Raw genomic sequence first — 13,278 nt, 5'->3', positions numbered from 1 at the left:
AGTATCAAGGAATTAATGCTAAGACGAATGAGGAAAACTTCTGCTACTAACTAATTTGACTTCCAGAAAAAAACTTATGCCAGTCCTGGCCCATGTCACATGAAAAAAAAAAAATCTGTGAAAAGTGCACTTACATCAGGGTAGACGCACTTTATGTGAATTTAATGTGAAGAGAAGATAGATCTTAGCATTAAAAATGTTGAAAATGTGCGTTCAACTGGGTGCGCCACCACCCAACCTTATGTTGTCATTTCTGTATAAGTACCGCGCACTAGCAGACAAACAAAAAACAATTCTGAATAAGTTAACCCATCTACAATGTGAAGTGATTTTTTTCTTTTTACCAGAGCACTGCTCAGCTCTGGCTTACAGTGGTGCAGGGGACTTCAAGGCCTCAGGCATGAGAGTCTCTTTGCATAACCATTATGCTATCTCCCCACCCATGAATTTTATCTGTATTTAAAAATACAGAAAGCAGGGGGTTAGATAGCGTAAAGGTTGTGCAAAGAAACTCTTACACCTGAGGCTCTGGTCCCAGGTTCAATTCCCTGCACTACCATAAGTGAGAGCTGAACAGTGCTCTGGTAAAAAAAAAAAAAAACAACCAAAAAACAGAAAGTCACCAAGTCCAGCAATGTCTGTACTGTGAAGTATCTGCTTCCAGGGTTATCGCTGGAGCTTAGTGCAATCACTAAGACGGGTGCTGTCTTTGTTGATCTCACAGCAGCCTATGACACGGTCTGGCACCGTGGTCTCCTAGTCAAGATCTCAAGATGCCTGCCTCCATGGGTGGCCAACACTATATCGTTTCTTCTCCAAAACAGAAGATTCCGGGTGCATCTGGGTGACAAGTCTAGCAGATGGAGACTTGTCTCAAGTGGCCTCCCCCAGGACTCTGTTCTGGCTCCTACGCTATTTAATATTTACATCAATGACCTCCCAGAAACTTCTTCAAGGAAGTTCATCTACTCCGATGACATCTGCTGTGCAACTCAGGCATCAAAGTTCGACATCCTTGAGGAAACACTCACGAAAGACATGTCTCTGATATCTGATTACTGTAAAAAATGGTGACTAATCCCTAGCACTGCAAAAACGGTATCATCTGTTTTCCATCTACACCATGCCTCGGCCTCGCGTGAGCTTAATGTGCAGCTTGGCGATACGAGAATCCTGCATGAAGCCCAGCCAGTCTATCTTGGCGTTACTCTCGATCGCACTCTGTCATTTCACAAACATCTCATAAAAACTGCAGCAAAGGTGGGCGCGAGGAATATCATCATTGCAAGACTGGCCAGCTCCTCATGGGGCACGAGCGCTTCCACACTACGATCATCATCTCTGGCATTATGCTATTCCACTGCAGAATACTGTGCCCCAGTATGGTTCCGTAGCCCCCATGTCCACTTGGTCGATTCCAAATTATATTCCTCCATGAGGATAATTTCTGGAACCATCCGTTCCACCCCGGTTCCATGGCTGCCAGTTCTTAGCAACATCGCCCCGCCAGATATTCGTCAGGATGCGGCATCATCTAAGTTAATTTCCCACATCTACGCTCGACCGGACCTGCCAATATACGCGGATATCTTCGCCCACCCTGTCCAACGCTTGACGTCTTGTCACCCAATCTGGTCCCCTATGCCTACACTGAACTTCTCTGTTCCAGACTCTTGGAAACAGAGTTGGCAGTCAGCTGAGGTAAAGAACAAACACCTCATCACAGACCCCTGCAAGCGTCAACCCGGCTTTGACCTAGCATGTTATGATTGGGCCCTCCTTAACCTCCTCAATCTAACAGGCCATAGCCCGTGCGCTATGTTCCATAGCTGGGGAGCCAGAGATGACCTGCACTGCCCCTGCGGCTACAGACAGACTATGACCCACATAGTCAACGACTGCCACCTCTCCAGATTCAAAGGAGATCTCGAAACTTTACATCAGGCTCAACCTGATGCTGTTGTCTGGCTACGGAAGAAGGGCAAATGCTAGAAGAAGAAGTGCAATCACTACAAATCCACTGCCTCTGGTGGCCATTTTTTCCACTTTATTGGATAGGACAGAGAGAAATTAAGAGAGATGGGGGAGAAAGGGCCTCTTGGCCCTAACTTTTCCCTAACAATCTCTTCTCAAACTCCTTCAGTGGCTTACAACAACCACCATGGAAATAAATAAAGGCCAAACTCCTGTTCTTGTTGAGTGAGGGAAGAAAACAAATGCATCAATAGATACTTAAATCTATTTTGTAAATAAGAAAAAAAGAAAAAGAGGGCGGGACAGATAGTATAATGGTTATACAAACAGCTCTTTTGCCTGAGGCTCCAGAGTCCCAGGTTCAATCCCCCACACCACCATAAACCAGAACTCAGCAGTGCTCTGGTAAAAAACAAAAAAGAAAATGAAAAAAGGGGGGGTCACCGGGGGGCGTGGTGGTACATGTGGATGAGTGTACATGTTACAATGTACAAAGTCTCATGTTCAAGTCCCCAGTCCCCACCTGCAGGAGGAAAGCTTCACGAATGGTGAAGCAGTGATGCAGGTGTCTCTCTTCCTCTCTGTCCCCCCTTCCCTCTTGATTTCTGGCTCTCTCCAATAAATAAATAAAGATAATTTTTAAAAAATTAAAAAAGAAAGAAAAACTTCTTTTCAGACTATGTTAAACACAGTCATTTAGAGAAAACACAGTGAGACGGTGAGAATTTGGGTCTTACTACTTTTGTTTTTATTACCAGAACACCACTGGTCAGCTCCAGTTTCTGGTGGTATGAGGGACTGAACCTGGGACTTTGAAGCCTCAGGCAGAAGAGTCTCTCTGCATAACCATTATGTTATCTACTCCCACCCAGAATTTAAATGTTGATAGAAGCTGGGGGAGGAAGTTGACATTCAGGTTGACCTTGGCTTGTGAGAGGGAACTCAACAGGGTACTACCCTCCTTAAAGGTACCATGCTTCCTTCCTTCCGGGCCTTCATACAGTTATCTCTTCCTCACTTATTCTTTTATTTTATCCTTTATTAGGGGATTAATGTTTCACAGCCAATAGTAAATACAATAGTTTGTAAATGCATAACATTTCCCAGTTTTCCCCATAACAATACAGCCAGCCCCCTACCCTGCCATCATGTTCTAGGATGTGAACCCTCCTTGCCCCACCCACCCCAGTCTTTTACTTTTGTGCAATACAACAACTTCATTCCAAGTCTGTTTAGTGTTTTCTCATCTTGCTTTTCAACTTCTGCCACTTCCCCACTCACTCATTCTTCTCCCTCATTTCATTTGAGTAAGAGCTAGGCTCTCAAGTCAGTTCTTTATGAAACTTTGCTCAGCTGGTGGAACATGACTTGAAAAGTAACATTAGCGGAGTTGGGCGGTAGCGCAGCGGGTTAAGCGTGCACATGGCATAAATCGCAAGGACCGGCTGAAGGATCCCGGTTCGAGCCCCGGCTCCCCACCTGCAAGGGAGTTGCTTCACAGGTGGTGAAGCAGGTCTGCAGGTGTCTATCTTTCTCTCCCCTTCTCCGTCTTCCATTCCTCTCTTAATTTCTCTCTGTCCTATCCACCAACGAACGACATCAACAACAATAATAATAACTACAAAAATACAAAACACCATGGTCAACAAAAGAGAAAATAAATAATAATAATAAGTTAAAAGAAAATAGAAAAGTAACAGTGTAGTGAATATGTAACTCTAGTAACTATAGGAACCATAGTGCGCCTGCATAGTGTGATAAAGACAGAGACATATATGCATAGGATAAGACGTAAGCCCGAACCTGTGGCCAATGGAAATGTAACCTTAAAACCAGAGCCAAGTTAAGTATAAGTAAAGGCTCAGAAACCATCTGGATGAAGCACTTCCAGCGTTACTGACCAGGATGCTGCCAATGATGCAAAAAACTTAAAAGCACACGCGGCTAGGCTAAGTAACCGCTTCCCCAGCCTCCAGGGGCCCTCACACATCTAGTCATGCCAGCAGACAAAGTACCTCCTTCCGGGCAACACGGTGGGTGGTGACTAAGTCATGAGCCTTACCTGAAAACAGCTATTAAGTAAGGAGAAGGTATCGGGTTGACTATGTGTTGTGTGAGTTGTGTGACCTTTCTCTGGCATCTAAAATAAGTAAAAAAAAAAAAAAAAAAATTATTGCTTAACCCCAACACACTCTCCGAGCGAGTCCTTGCTCTGATTCCCTTGCTTTCGACAATTAGTTAATCTGTCTTGCAGGACTGTTCCAAGTACAGGCTCACTGGCAAGTCATCAAAGAGCTAGTCTCTCCATATTTATACTCTGGCAGGTGGCTATTGTCTCTGCCTTTTAACCTGTGCATTCTTTGTAATCTTGGCTGTTTTGAATTGCAAATGATAATATCTCATTATCATCTTTGTGCTTCTTTGATTCTAGTGAGGAGACAGGATATATTTTCTTTTTTTTAAGTGATTTAATAATTATCACAAGATTGTGGTATAAGAGAAGTACAATTCTATACAATTCCCACCACCAGATTTCCATATCCTCTTCCCTACATTGGGAGGTTCCCTAATCTTTATCCCTCTGGGAGTATGGACCAAAGATCTTTATGGGGTGCAGGAGGTGGAAGGCCTGGCTTCTATGTAATTGCTTCTCTGCTGTACATGGGCGTTGACAGGCTGATCCATACCTCCAACCTGTTTCTATGTTTCCCTGGTGGAATAGGGCTCTGGGGAGGTGGTGAAGTCCTCTGCTCAGGGAAGTCAAGTTGGCATCAGGGTGGCATCTGCAACTTGGTGGCTGGAAAGCATTAAGATATAAAGCAGAACAAATTGTTTAATAATCAGGAGCCTGAAGGTAAGAGTACAGCAGATGAGATTGGGGGTCTTCATGCTGGACATTTCATGGTTAGTATCTGTATAAATTTTCCTTCGTTATTTCCCCATCTGACTTCACTTTTTTTTCTTTTTATTTATTTTCCCTTTTGTTGCCCTTGTTTTTTTATTGTTGTTGTAGTTATTGTTGTAGTTATTGATGTCGTCGTTGTTAGGACAGAGAGAAATGGAGAGAGGAGAGGAAGACAGAGAGGGGGAGAGAAAGACACCTACAGACCTGCTTCACCACCTGTGAAGAGACTCCCCCGCAGGTGGAGAGCCAGGGCTCGAACCAGGATCTTGAACCGGGATCCTTAAGCTGGCCTTGCACTTTGCGACACGTGCGCTTAAACCGCTGCACTACCGACCGACTCCCTTCTTCACTTTTTTAAAAAAATATTTATTCCCTTTTGTTGCCCTTGTTGTTTTATTGTTGTAGTTATTATTATTGTTATTGATGTCATCATTGTTGGATAGGACAGAGAGAAATGGAGAGAGGAGGGGAAGACAGAGAGGGGGAGAGAAAGACAGACACCTGCAGACCTGCTTCATCGCTTGTGAAGCAACTCCCCTGCAGGTGGGGAGCTGGGGGCTTGAACTGGGATCCTTACCAGGTCCTTGGGCTTTGCGCCACATGCTCTTAACCCACTGCACTACTGTCGGACTCCCCACTTATTTTTCTAGTAGGGCTAGGCCCGTTGTTTCTTTCTTTCTTTCTTTCTTTCTTTCTTTCTTTCTTTCTCTCTCTCCCTTCCTCCCTTTCTTTCTTTCTCTCTTTCTTCTTTTCTTCCTTCCTTCCTTTATTTCTTCCTTCCTTTATCTTTTCTATCTCTCTTTTTTCTTTCTTTCTTTTTTTGCTCTGGTTTACGGTTGTGCAGGGGATTGAACCTGGGACTTTGGAGCCACAGGCATGAGTCTTTTTTTCTTTTTTAATTTTTGAAATTTCTTTATTGGGGAATTAATGTTTTACATTCAACCGTAAATACAATAGTTTGTACATGCATAACATTTCCCAGTTTTCCATATAACAATACAACCCCTACTAGGCCCTCTGACATCCTTCTTGGATCTGTATTCTCCCCACCCACCCAACCCAGAGTCTTTTACTTTGCTGCAATACGCCAGTTCCAGTTCAGGTTCTACTTTGTGTTTTCTTTTCTGACATGAGAGTCTTTTTACATACCCATTATGCTATCTGCCTGGCCCATATTTTACCATCTTATGATTTATCCAACAACACTAGTTGTGCACTTCCTTTATGTTAGGCAGTTCTAACTGTGGAAGGAGTTGGTGGTAACAGAAGTGATGGAGGGAATAGTCACTTGGATACATTCTGGAAGCAGAGACAGCAAGACATACTGATCAGTTAAACATGACTGACAAGTGCAAAACAAATATGAAAGATGATCCTTGGGCCAGGTGGTGGTATACTGGGTTGAGAGTTTGTTACCATGTACAAGGACCTGGGTTTAAGCCCCTGGTCTTCACTGCAAGGAGGAAGCTTCACAATCAAACCAGGGAGCAGTAGGAGTCTCTCTCTCTCTCTTTTTTTGGTCTATTTAAAAAAGTGAACCTGGAGAGCCCGGTGGTAGTGCAGCGGATTAAGCGCAGGTGGCGCAAAACGTAAGGACCGGTTTACGGATCTCGGTTCAAACCCTGGCTCCCCACCTGCAGGGGAGTCACTTCACAGGCAGTGAAGCAGGTCTGCAGGTGTCTTCTTTCACCCCTCTGTCTCCCCCTCCTCTTTCGATTTCTCTCTGTCCTATCTAACAACGACATCAACTACAACAACAATGAAAAACAACAAGAGCAACAAAAGGGAAAATAAATACTAAAAAAAAATAAAAAGTGAATCAAGAGCAACATGAACTCTATGGCCCTGATGTGGCTGACTGGGGGTGTCCTCAGCTGATCCCGTCTGCCTTGGTTCCTGCCACCCTAAAGCCTCTCTGCCCGGGTCTCCGCAGGTCTGGGGTCCAGCCGGAAGGGGGCGGGGGCGTGAGATCTGATTGGCTGGGAGGAAGGAGGGAGGAGGGACCTGTGGACTTGGGGTGCAGCCCCGCAGGAGAGGTTCTCGTCCCGTGGGGGACCTGGTGTCCTGTGAGTCAAGGCGGGTCCTTTAGGGCCCAGGCGGAGCCAGAGCTAAGGAAGGGGTCGATAAGACCGGCGAGAGGTCCCAGCCCCAGCCCCAGCCCCCTGCCCTCCACCCGGTCCCCGGTTTGGCAGCCCCGCCCCCCGTTTTCCGGTCATGCGGTGGCATTTTACTCCGGGGCTCTCACAGCTGTCGCCCTTCCCTGGACCCAGATTTTGGGGTGTCCCGGGCACTGGCTGGAGGGGTGGCTGGTGTCTCAAGGACCCCAAACTGGGCGTAATGGAGGCGATTGTGGCAAGTGCAGCGGGCATGTGAGCACCGGGAGGAGCCGGCGCTGTGGCAGCCACAGCGGGCACCGAACCTCTGGGTGGAGCCGGGGCGACCCTCGGAGGAGACCTGAGCGCTGAAGGCAGAGGGGCTGACGTGATGGAGGCGGAGGACGCGACCTGCAAGGCCCAGGAGGGGTGTGGCAGAGGCCGCTGTGTGGCCTTGTGCTTTGCAGGTGCTCCCAGCCTGTGACCTGGCCCAGGTAGTCGCTCTGAACCTTGCGGTCCCCAACTCTACCTGGGACAATAACTCACTGTTGTGCATGATCACAACAGCCGAGAAACTGTTATGATTCCCAGCATGTGGCTCTACCGAGGAGGAAGAGGAAGGTGTTAGCTGGGGTAGCGCAGGTACCAGCTTCACAGGAAGTTCAGCACGGCTGGACTCTCTAGGCCAAACTGAAATCATCTCCCCTTTTGCCATGTATAGGGCAAATATTGGTGAGAAATATTGGTGGTTCCCACAGTGAAGGGGCCACCTTACATAGCATAATTAATAAATGGAAAGTTATGGTACCTGCCTAGATACAATGGGCCTTTTAATCTACCACCCACCACTATGCTCCCACTTCCTTATGCAGGAATAGTACAGGAGAACCTAGGTCACATAGTGAGCATACACAGTAGATGGATCCCAGCTAGAGAGTCTAACTTTATGGAGAGGAGGTCAGCACCACCTTGGTGCCTTCTCAGTAAGGGACAAAACAAAACTCCTTGATCAAATAATAAGACAGATTTTATGAAAAATGGGCTGCTCAATTTGTTTAAGGCCCCTAGAAACATAACAAGTTTGAACTTTCTTTTTCTTTTTTAAAGATTTTATTTATTTATTCATGAGAAGATAGGAGGAGAGAGAAAGAACCAGACATCACTCTGGCACATGTGCTGCCAGGGATCGAACTCAGGACCCCATGCTTGAGAGACCAAAGCCTTATCGCTGTGCCACCTCCCAGACCACAAGCTTGAACTTTCTATGAACCATTGGCTTCTGATGCATAGGGGCAAGAGAATGGCATAAACATACAGGTAGGATATTAATCTTAATCAATATGACATCTGCCTAGCACACAGGTACAGGAATAACAAAAAACATAGAAACTGTGATGTGATCTCTAGGGAGAAAAGTGTCCCTGGAATGTGAATGTTCCATAAAGCAGGAGGTGTTCCCTACCTGTGCTGTTCTTACTTGGTGATTTTTGTTTTAATAATCAAAGCCTTGGTGATTTTTGTATTAGTGACTAAAGCCTTGGTGATTTTTGTTTTAATGATCTAAGCCTTATGAGACTATAAAAATAAAGTTCTGCTTAAGTATGACAGAGATGTCTGCCTGAGCTTGATTCAACATCAACTCACTTGTCTCTCATTCAGGATACTCTAATAACCTGCTGGGGCTGGAACCTGGCACTGGGGAAAGCTCCCCTTTGCTTAGAGTTTTACAAAGGCAGCCAAGAGAGGCAAAGGGTCAAAGGAAAGACAGGTCCAAAGGTCCAGGAGGGACCTGACCAGACTGACCATGAGTTTCCCGAATGCTCTCGACTTACAGACTGAGCCTGCTTTGAGATTTAAGGCTTGTTTATTCTTTGTTGGGGTTCTTAAATTTCACAACAGAAGGAATTTCCTGACACTGATTGCATCAGAGCGAGAACACACACACACACACACACACACACACACACTAGGTTTCTCTCTCAAGGGTAGAGCTATTCTGATTATTTTCAGCCAAAATTCCTTGATTTGCACGTTTGTGTAGAGTTTGGGATTGAAACTTTAACATACTTAAAAAACATTTTTTAAGGGCAAATGAAATAGCTCACTTGGTTAGTATGTTGCTTTGCCATGTGTGTGATCCAGGTTTGGAGCCCAGCCCCCAAGGCCGCGGTTTCTCTCACTAGCTCTGCCTCTATCTTAAAATAAAGAGAAATAAATAAATTTTATTTTCTATGTGTGTGAGGGAGATAGATAGACGGACAAGCAGATGGATCACTATTCTGACATTTATGATCTTCTCTCTTTGTTATGCTGTAAGGTTAGTTGAACTCAGGGACTCTACCTCTGACCCACTTCTGGGTTCCAGGACTGTAGTTTGTGTTTTTTTAAATTTTTTTTTAATTATCTGTGATTATTTATTGGGTAGAGACAGCCAGAAATTCAGAGGGTAGGGGTGACAGAGAGGGAGAGAAATAGACACCTGCAACACTGCTTCACCACTTGCAAAGCTTTCCCCCTGCAGGTAGGGACTGGGGGCTTGAACCTGGGTCCTTGTGCATTGTAACATGTGCGCTCAACCAGGTGTGCCACCACCCTGCCCCTTGGACTGTAGTTATAATGGTGGGAACATAATAGGAAGTCCAGAACTGCCACAGCGATTACCTTTTTGAGTCACTGAAGTGTTGAGAATGTCTCGGCAAGTCATTTCCATGACTCGATTTCTCCACCTGCAAGTTGGGAATTTGGGTTACTGGTTGTTTAGTTTCCCTTAGGGTGAGGATAGTTTTAAAAGCTCCTCCTACGTGGGGCAGTCTGCAGATAGGACTTGTCCTTTGTGTGGGGTGGAGTGGGTGCAGTGACAACAGTGCCCTGGAGGGACTGAAGCTACAGGAGCTGGATGGGCGGCACCTTTCCACAGGAAAGAGAGGCAGAAGGCTGGAGAGAAGAGTCAGTGACTTAGTACAGACACAGGGGCTCCCCCAAGAGGGAGAATGGCCTTCTGAATGCCTGGATGCTGGCCAGGATGGGTAAAGCTTCATGTGGAACCATGCTGCTTCCAAAATCCTGGCCCCACATTTGACTTTCCTCTCCAGCCACTTGCAAAGCTTTCCCCACTGCTGGTAGGGTCCAGGGGCTCCCCGGGTCTTTGCGCATTGTAACATGTGCGCTCAACCAGGTGCGCCACCACCCGGCCCTGGCTTATGAGTCTTCACTCACCTGAGAATAAGTGCCATGGTGACAGCCATATCTCTCTTTGAGTTCCTTCAGCACCCAAAGTGATGCTGACTATATTTAGAGTCCTTGTTCAATGCTTCCAGAAATAGGTTGCTTTCATTTTCTTCTTCCCTCCTTTGCTGAGATGGGAGGAACACTTATCTCTACTCCTTCCTGGGAGTCTCCAAGCTAGGGTAGTAAGACAGGCTTTTGTTAAGATAGAGAAGGGATAGAGAGTCTTATTAGTGTCAAAGCACATTTGGGTCATGCTGTAGGAAAAAACAAACAAAAAAGCAAGCCAGTTTTAGCAGGTGTTTTAGTTTGTCTTTCCAGTGTTACAACCTCCTCAACCCTTGCCAAAACACAGCGACTTAAAACAGCAAGTGTTTGCTCATGAATTTGCTATCTGGGTTGGGTTCCTGTAGACAATTTTATCTCATGCTTTTGCATGGAGTCCTTTGTGAGTTGTGGTCAGATAGTGCCCAGCTCAGAAGAGAGAGCAATAGATTTAAATGTCTGAGGTCCCAGAGGTCCCAAGGTCAATCCCCAGCACACTACCATAAGCCCGAGCTGGGCAGTGCTCTGGTTTAAGAAAAAAAAAAATTAAAAGAATTTAAATAAATGTTTACTGTGTGTAGTCTGGGAGGTGACACAGTGGATAAAGCACTGGACTCTCAAGCATGATGTTCCTCGTTCAGTTTCCATCTGCACATGTACCAGAGTGATATATATATAAGGTTCTTTTTTTTTTTACCAGAGCACTGCTCAGCTCTGGTTTATGGTGGTGCAGGGGATTGAACCTGGGGACTACGAAGCCTCAGGCATGAGAGTCTGTTTGCATATTCATTATGCTGTCTACCCCTGCCCTGATGTCTGGTTCTTTCTCTCTCTTATCTTTCTCATTAATAAATAAATAGATAAGATCTTTAAAAAAAAACGTTTTCAGTGTGTCCTTATGTCTGACTTAATTGTATTTATTTATTCTTCACCAGAGCACTGCTCAGCTCTGGCCTATGATGGTGCAGGGGATTGAATCTGTCTGACTTAATTGTACTGAGCATGATGTCCTCAACTTTCATCCATGTTATGTATCAGAACTTCCTTTTAAAGACTGAATGCTAGTCCACTGTAGGTGCAACATATACTGTATCTTGATGAAGTATTCATCCACTCATGAATTCATCTAATGAATATTTGATTTTTTTCTCTTAAATTTTGTTTTAATAGCTTTATTCATGTACACTCAATCTTCAGTGAACTACACATATTTAAGCACACAGTTCGTTAAGTTGAAATAAGTGCATGTGAAAAGATCACCACAATCAAGATAATGAATCTAACAGTTCCCCTTCAATTTCTGGGGTCCCTAGGCAATCTCCCCCTCCCCATCCTCCACTGACAGGAAATGCTGGTTGTCTCTCTGTCACTTGTTACCTTTGGTGACATACCCTATGTATCTGTGACATATTATACCATTTATATGAGTGCGGTCATATTATATATTATTCATTTTATTTAGTGTGTTTGCTTTTTTACTTGTCTTTTTCTTTCTTTCTTTTTTTTTTTTTTGCCTCCAGGATTATTGCTGGGGCTCGGTGCCTGCACTACAAGAATCCACTGCTCCTGGTGGCTATTTTTTCCCATTTTGTTGCCCTTGTTGTTGTGCCTGTTGGATAGGACAGAGAGAAATGGAGAGAGGAGGGGAAGACAGAAAGGAGGAAAGAAAGACACCTGCCGACCTGTTTCACCACTTACAAAGCGACTTCCTGAAGTTGGGGAGCTGGAGCTCAAACCAGAGTCCTTCTGCTGGCCCTTGCGCTTTGCACCATGTGCCCTTAACCAGGGGCACTACCGCCTGACTCCCTCTTTTTCTTTTCTGTCTCTAGGGTTATTGCTGGGGTTCGGTGACTGCACTATGAATCCACTGCTCCTGGAGGCCATTTTCTCCATTTTGTTGCCCTTGTTATTGTTGTTACTGTTTTCATTGCTGTTGTTGCTGAATAGGACAGAGAGAAATCCAGAGAGGGAGAGAAAAATGGACACCTGCAGATGTGCTTCACCGCCTGTGAAGCCACTCCCTGCAAGTGGGGAGCCAAGGACTTGAACTAGAATCCTTACACCAGTGCTTCACGCCGACATTGTGCGCTTAACCTGCTGCACTATCGCCTGCCCCCCTTTAACTTTTTTAAAAATATACTTCTTTTTAAAATTTAAAAAAAATATTCATTTATTTATTTATTCCCTTTTTGTTGCCCCTGTTGTTTTATTGTTGTTGTTATTGATGATGTCCTTGTTGGATAGGACAGAGAGAAATAGAGAGAGGAGGGGAAGACAGAGAGGGGGAGAGAAAGATAGACATCTGCAGATCTGCGTCACCACTTGTGAAGTGACTCCCCTGAAGGTGGGGCTTTTTTTTTACCTTTTAAAAATTATTTTCATTTTTTATTTATTATTTGTGACAAGAGCACCACTTAGGTGGTACCAAAGTTCAAATCTGGGGCTTCCTGTAAGTTCTGTGTGCTGCCATAGCCCACCACCCCATTCACTTATTTTCAACTTATCAAACTGTGTTTGTTTGCTTGTTTTTTTAAAACTGGCATGAGTATTCAATCTCCACCCATGAAACTGAAATAACTCATTCTTCTATTTTTTTTTTAATTAATTTATTTATTGGGGAATTAATGTTTTACATTCAACAGTAAATACAATAGTTTGTACGTGCATAACATTCCCCAGTTTCCCATTTAACAATACAACCCCCACTATGTCATTTATCATCCTTCATGGACCTATATTCTCCCCACCCACCCACCACAGAGTCTTTTACTTGGGTGCAATATGCCAATTCCATTTCAGGTTCTACTTGTGTTTTCTTTTCTCATCTTGTTTTTCAACTTCTGCCTGAGAGTGAGATCATCCCATATTCATCCTTCTGTTTCTGACTTATTTCACTCAACATGATTTTTTCAAGGTCCATCCAAGATCGGCTGAAAACGATGAAGTCACCATTTTTTACAGCTGAGTAGTATTACATTGTGTATATATACCACAACTTGCTCAGCCACTCATCTGTTGTTGGACACCTGGGTTGCT

General features: G+C 44.7%; 1 long non-coding RNA gene across 1 annotated transcript; it reads right to left on the bottom strand.

The window, feature by feature from the left end:
* Positions 1–3,171: 3,171 nt before the first annotated feature.
* LOC132534732 (uncharacterized) lies at positions 3,172–10,459 on the bottom strand. The gene is made up of 3 exons (XR_009546441.1): positions 10,189–10,459; positions 9,634–9,698; positions 3,172–4,771 (listed from the first exon to the last, which is right to left on the bottom strand). It is a non-coding gene; the product is annotated as an uncharacterized LOC132534732 (long non-coding RNA).
* Between the last annotated feature and the right edge of the window lie 2,819 nt (positions 10,460–13,278).

Source organism: Erinaceus europaeus, chromosome 19 (assembly GCF_950295315.1).
Source record: "Erinaceus europaeus chromosome 19, mEriEur2.1, whole genome shotgun sequence".
NCBI classification, from domain to species: domain Eukaryota; kingdom Metazoa; phylum Chordata; class Mammalia; order Eulipotyphla; family Erinaceidae; genus Erinaceus; species Erinaceus europaeus.
This window is presented reverse-complemented; position numbering and strand designations above follow the sequence as displayed.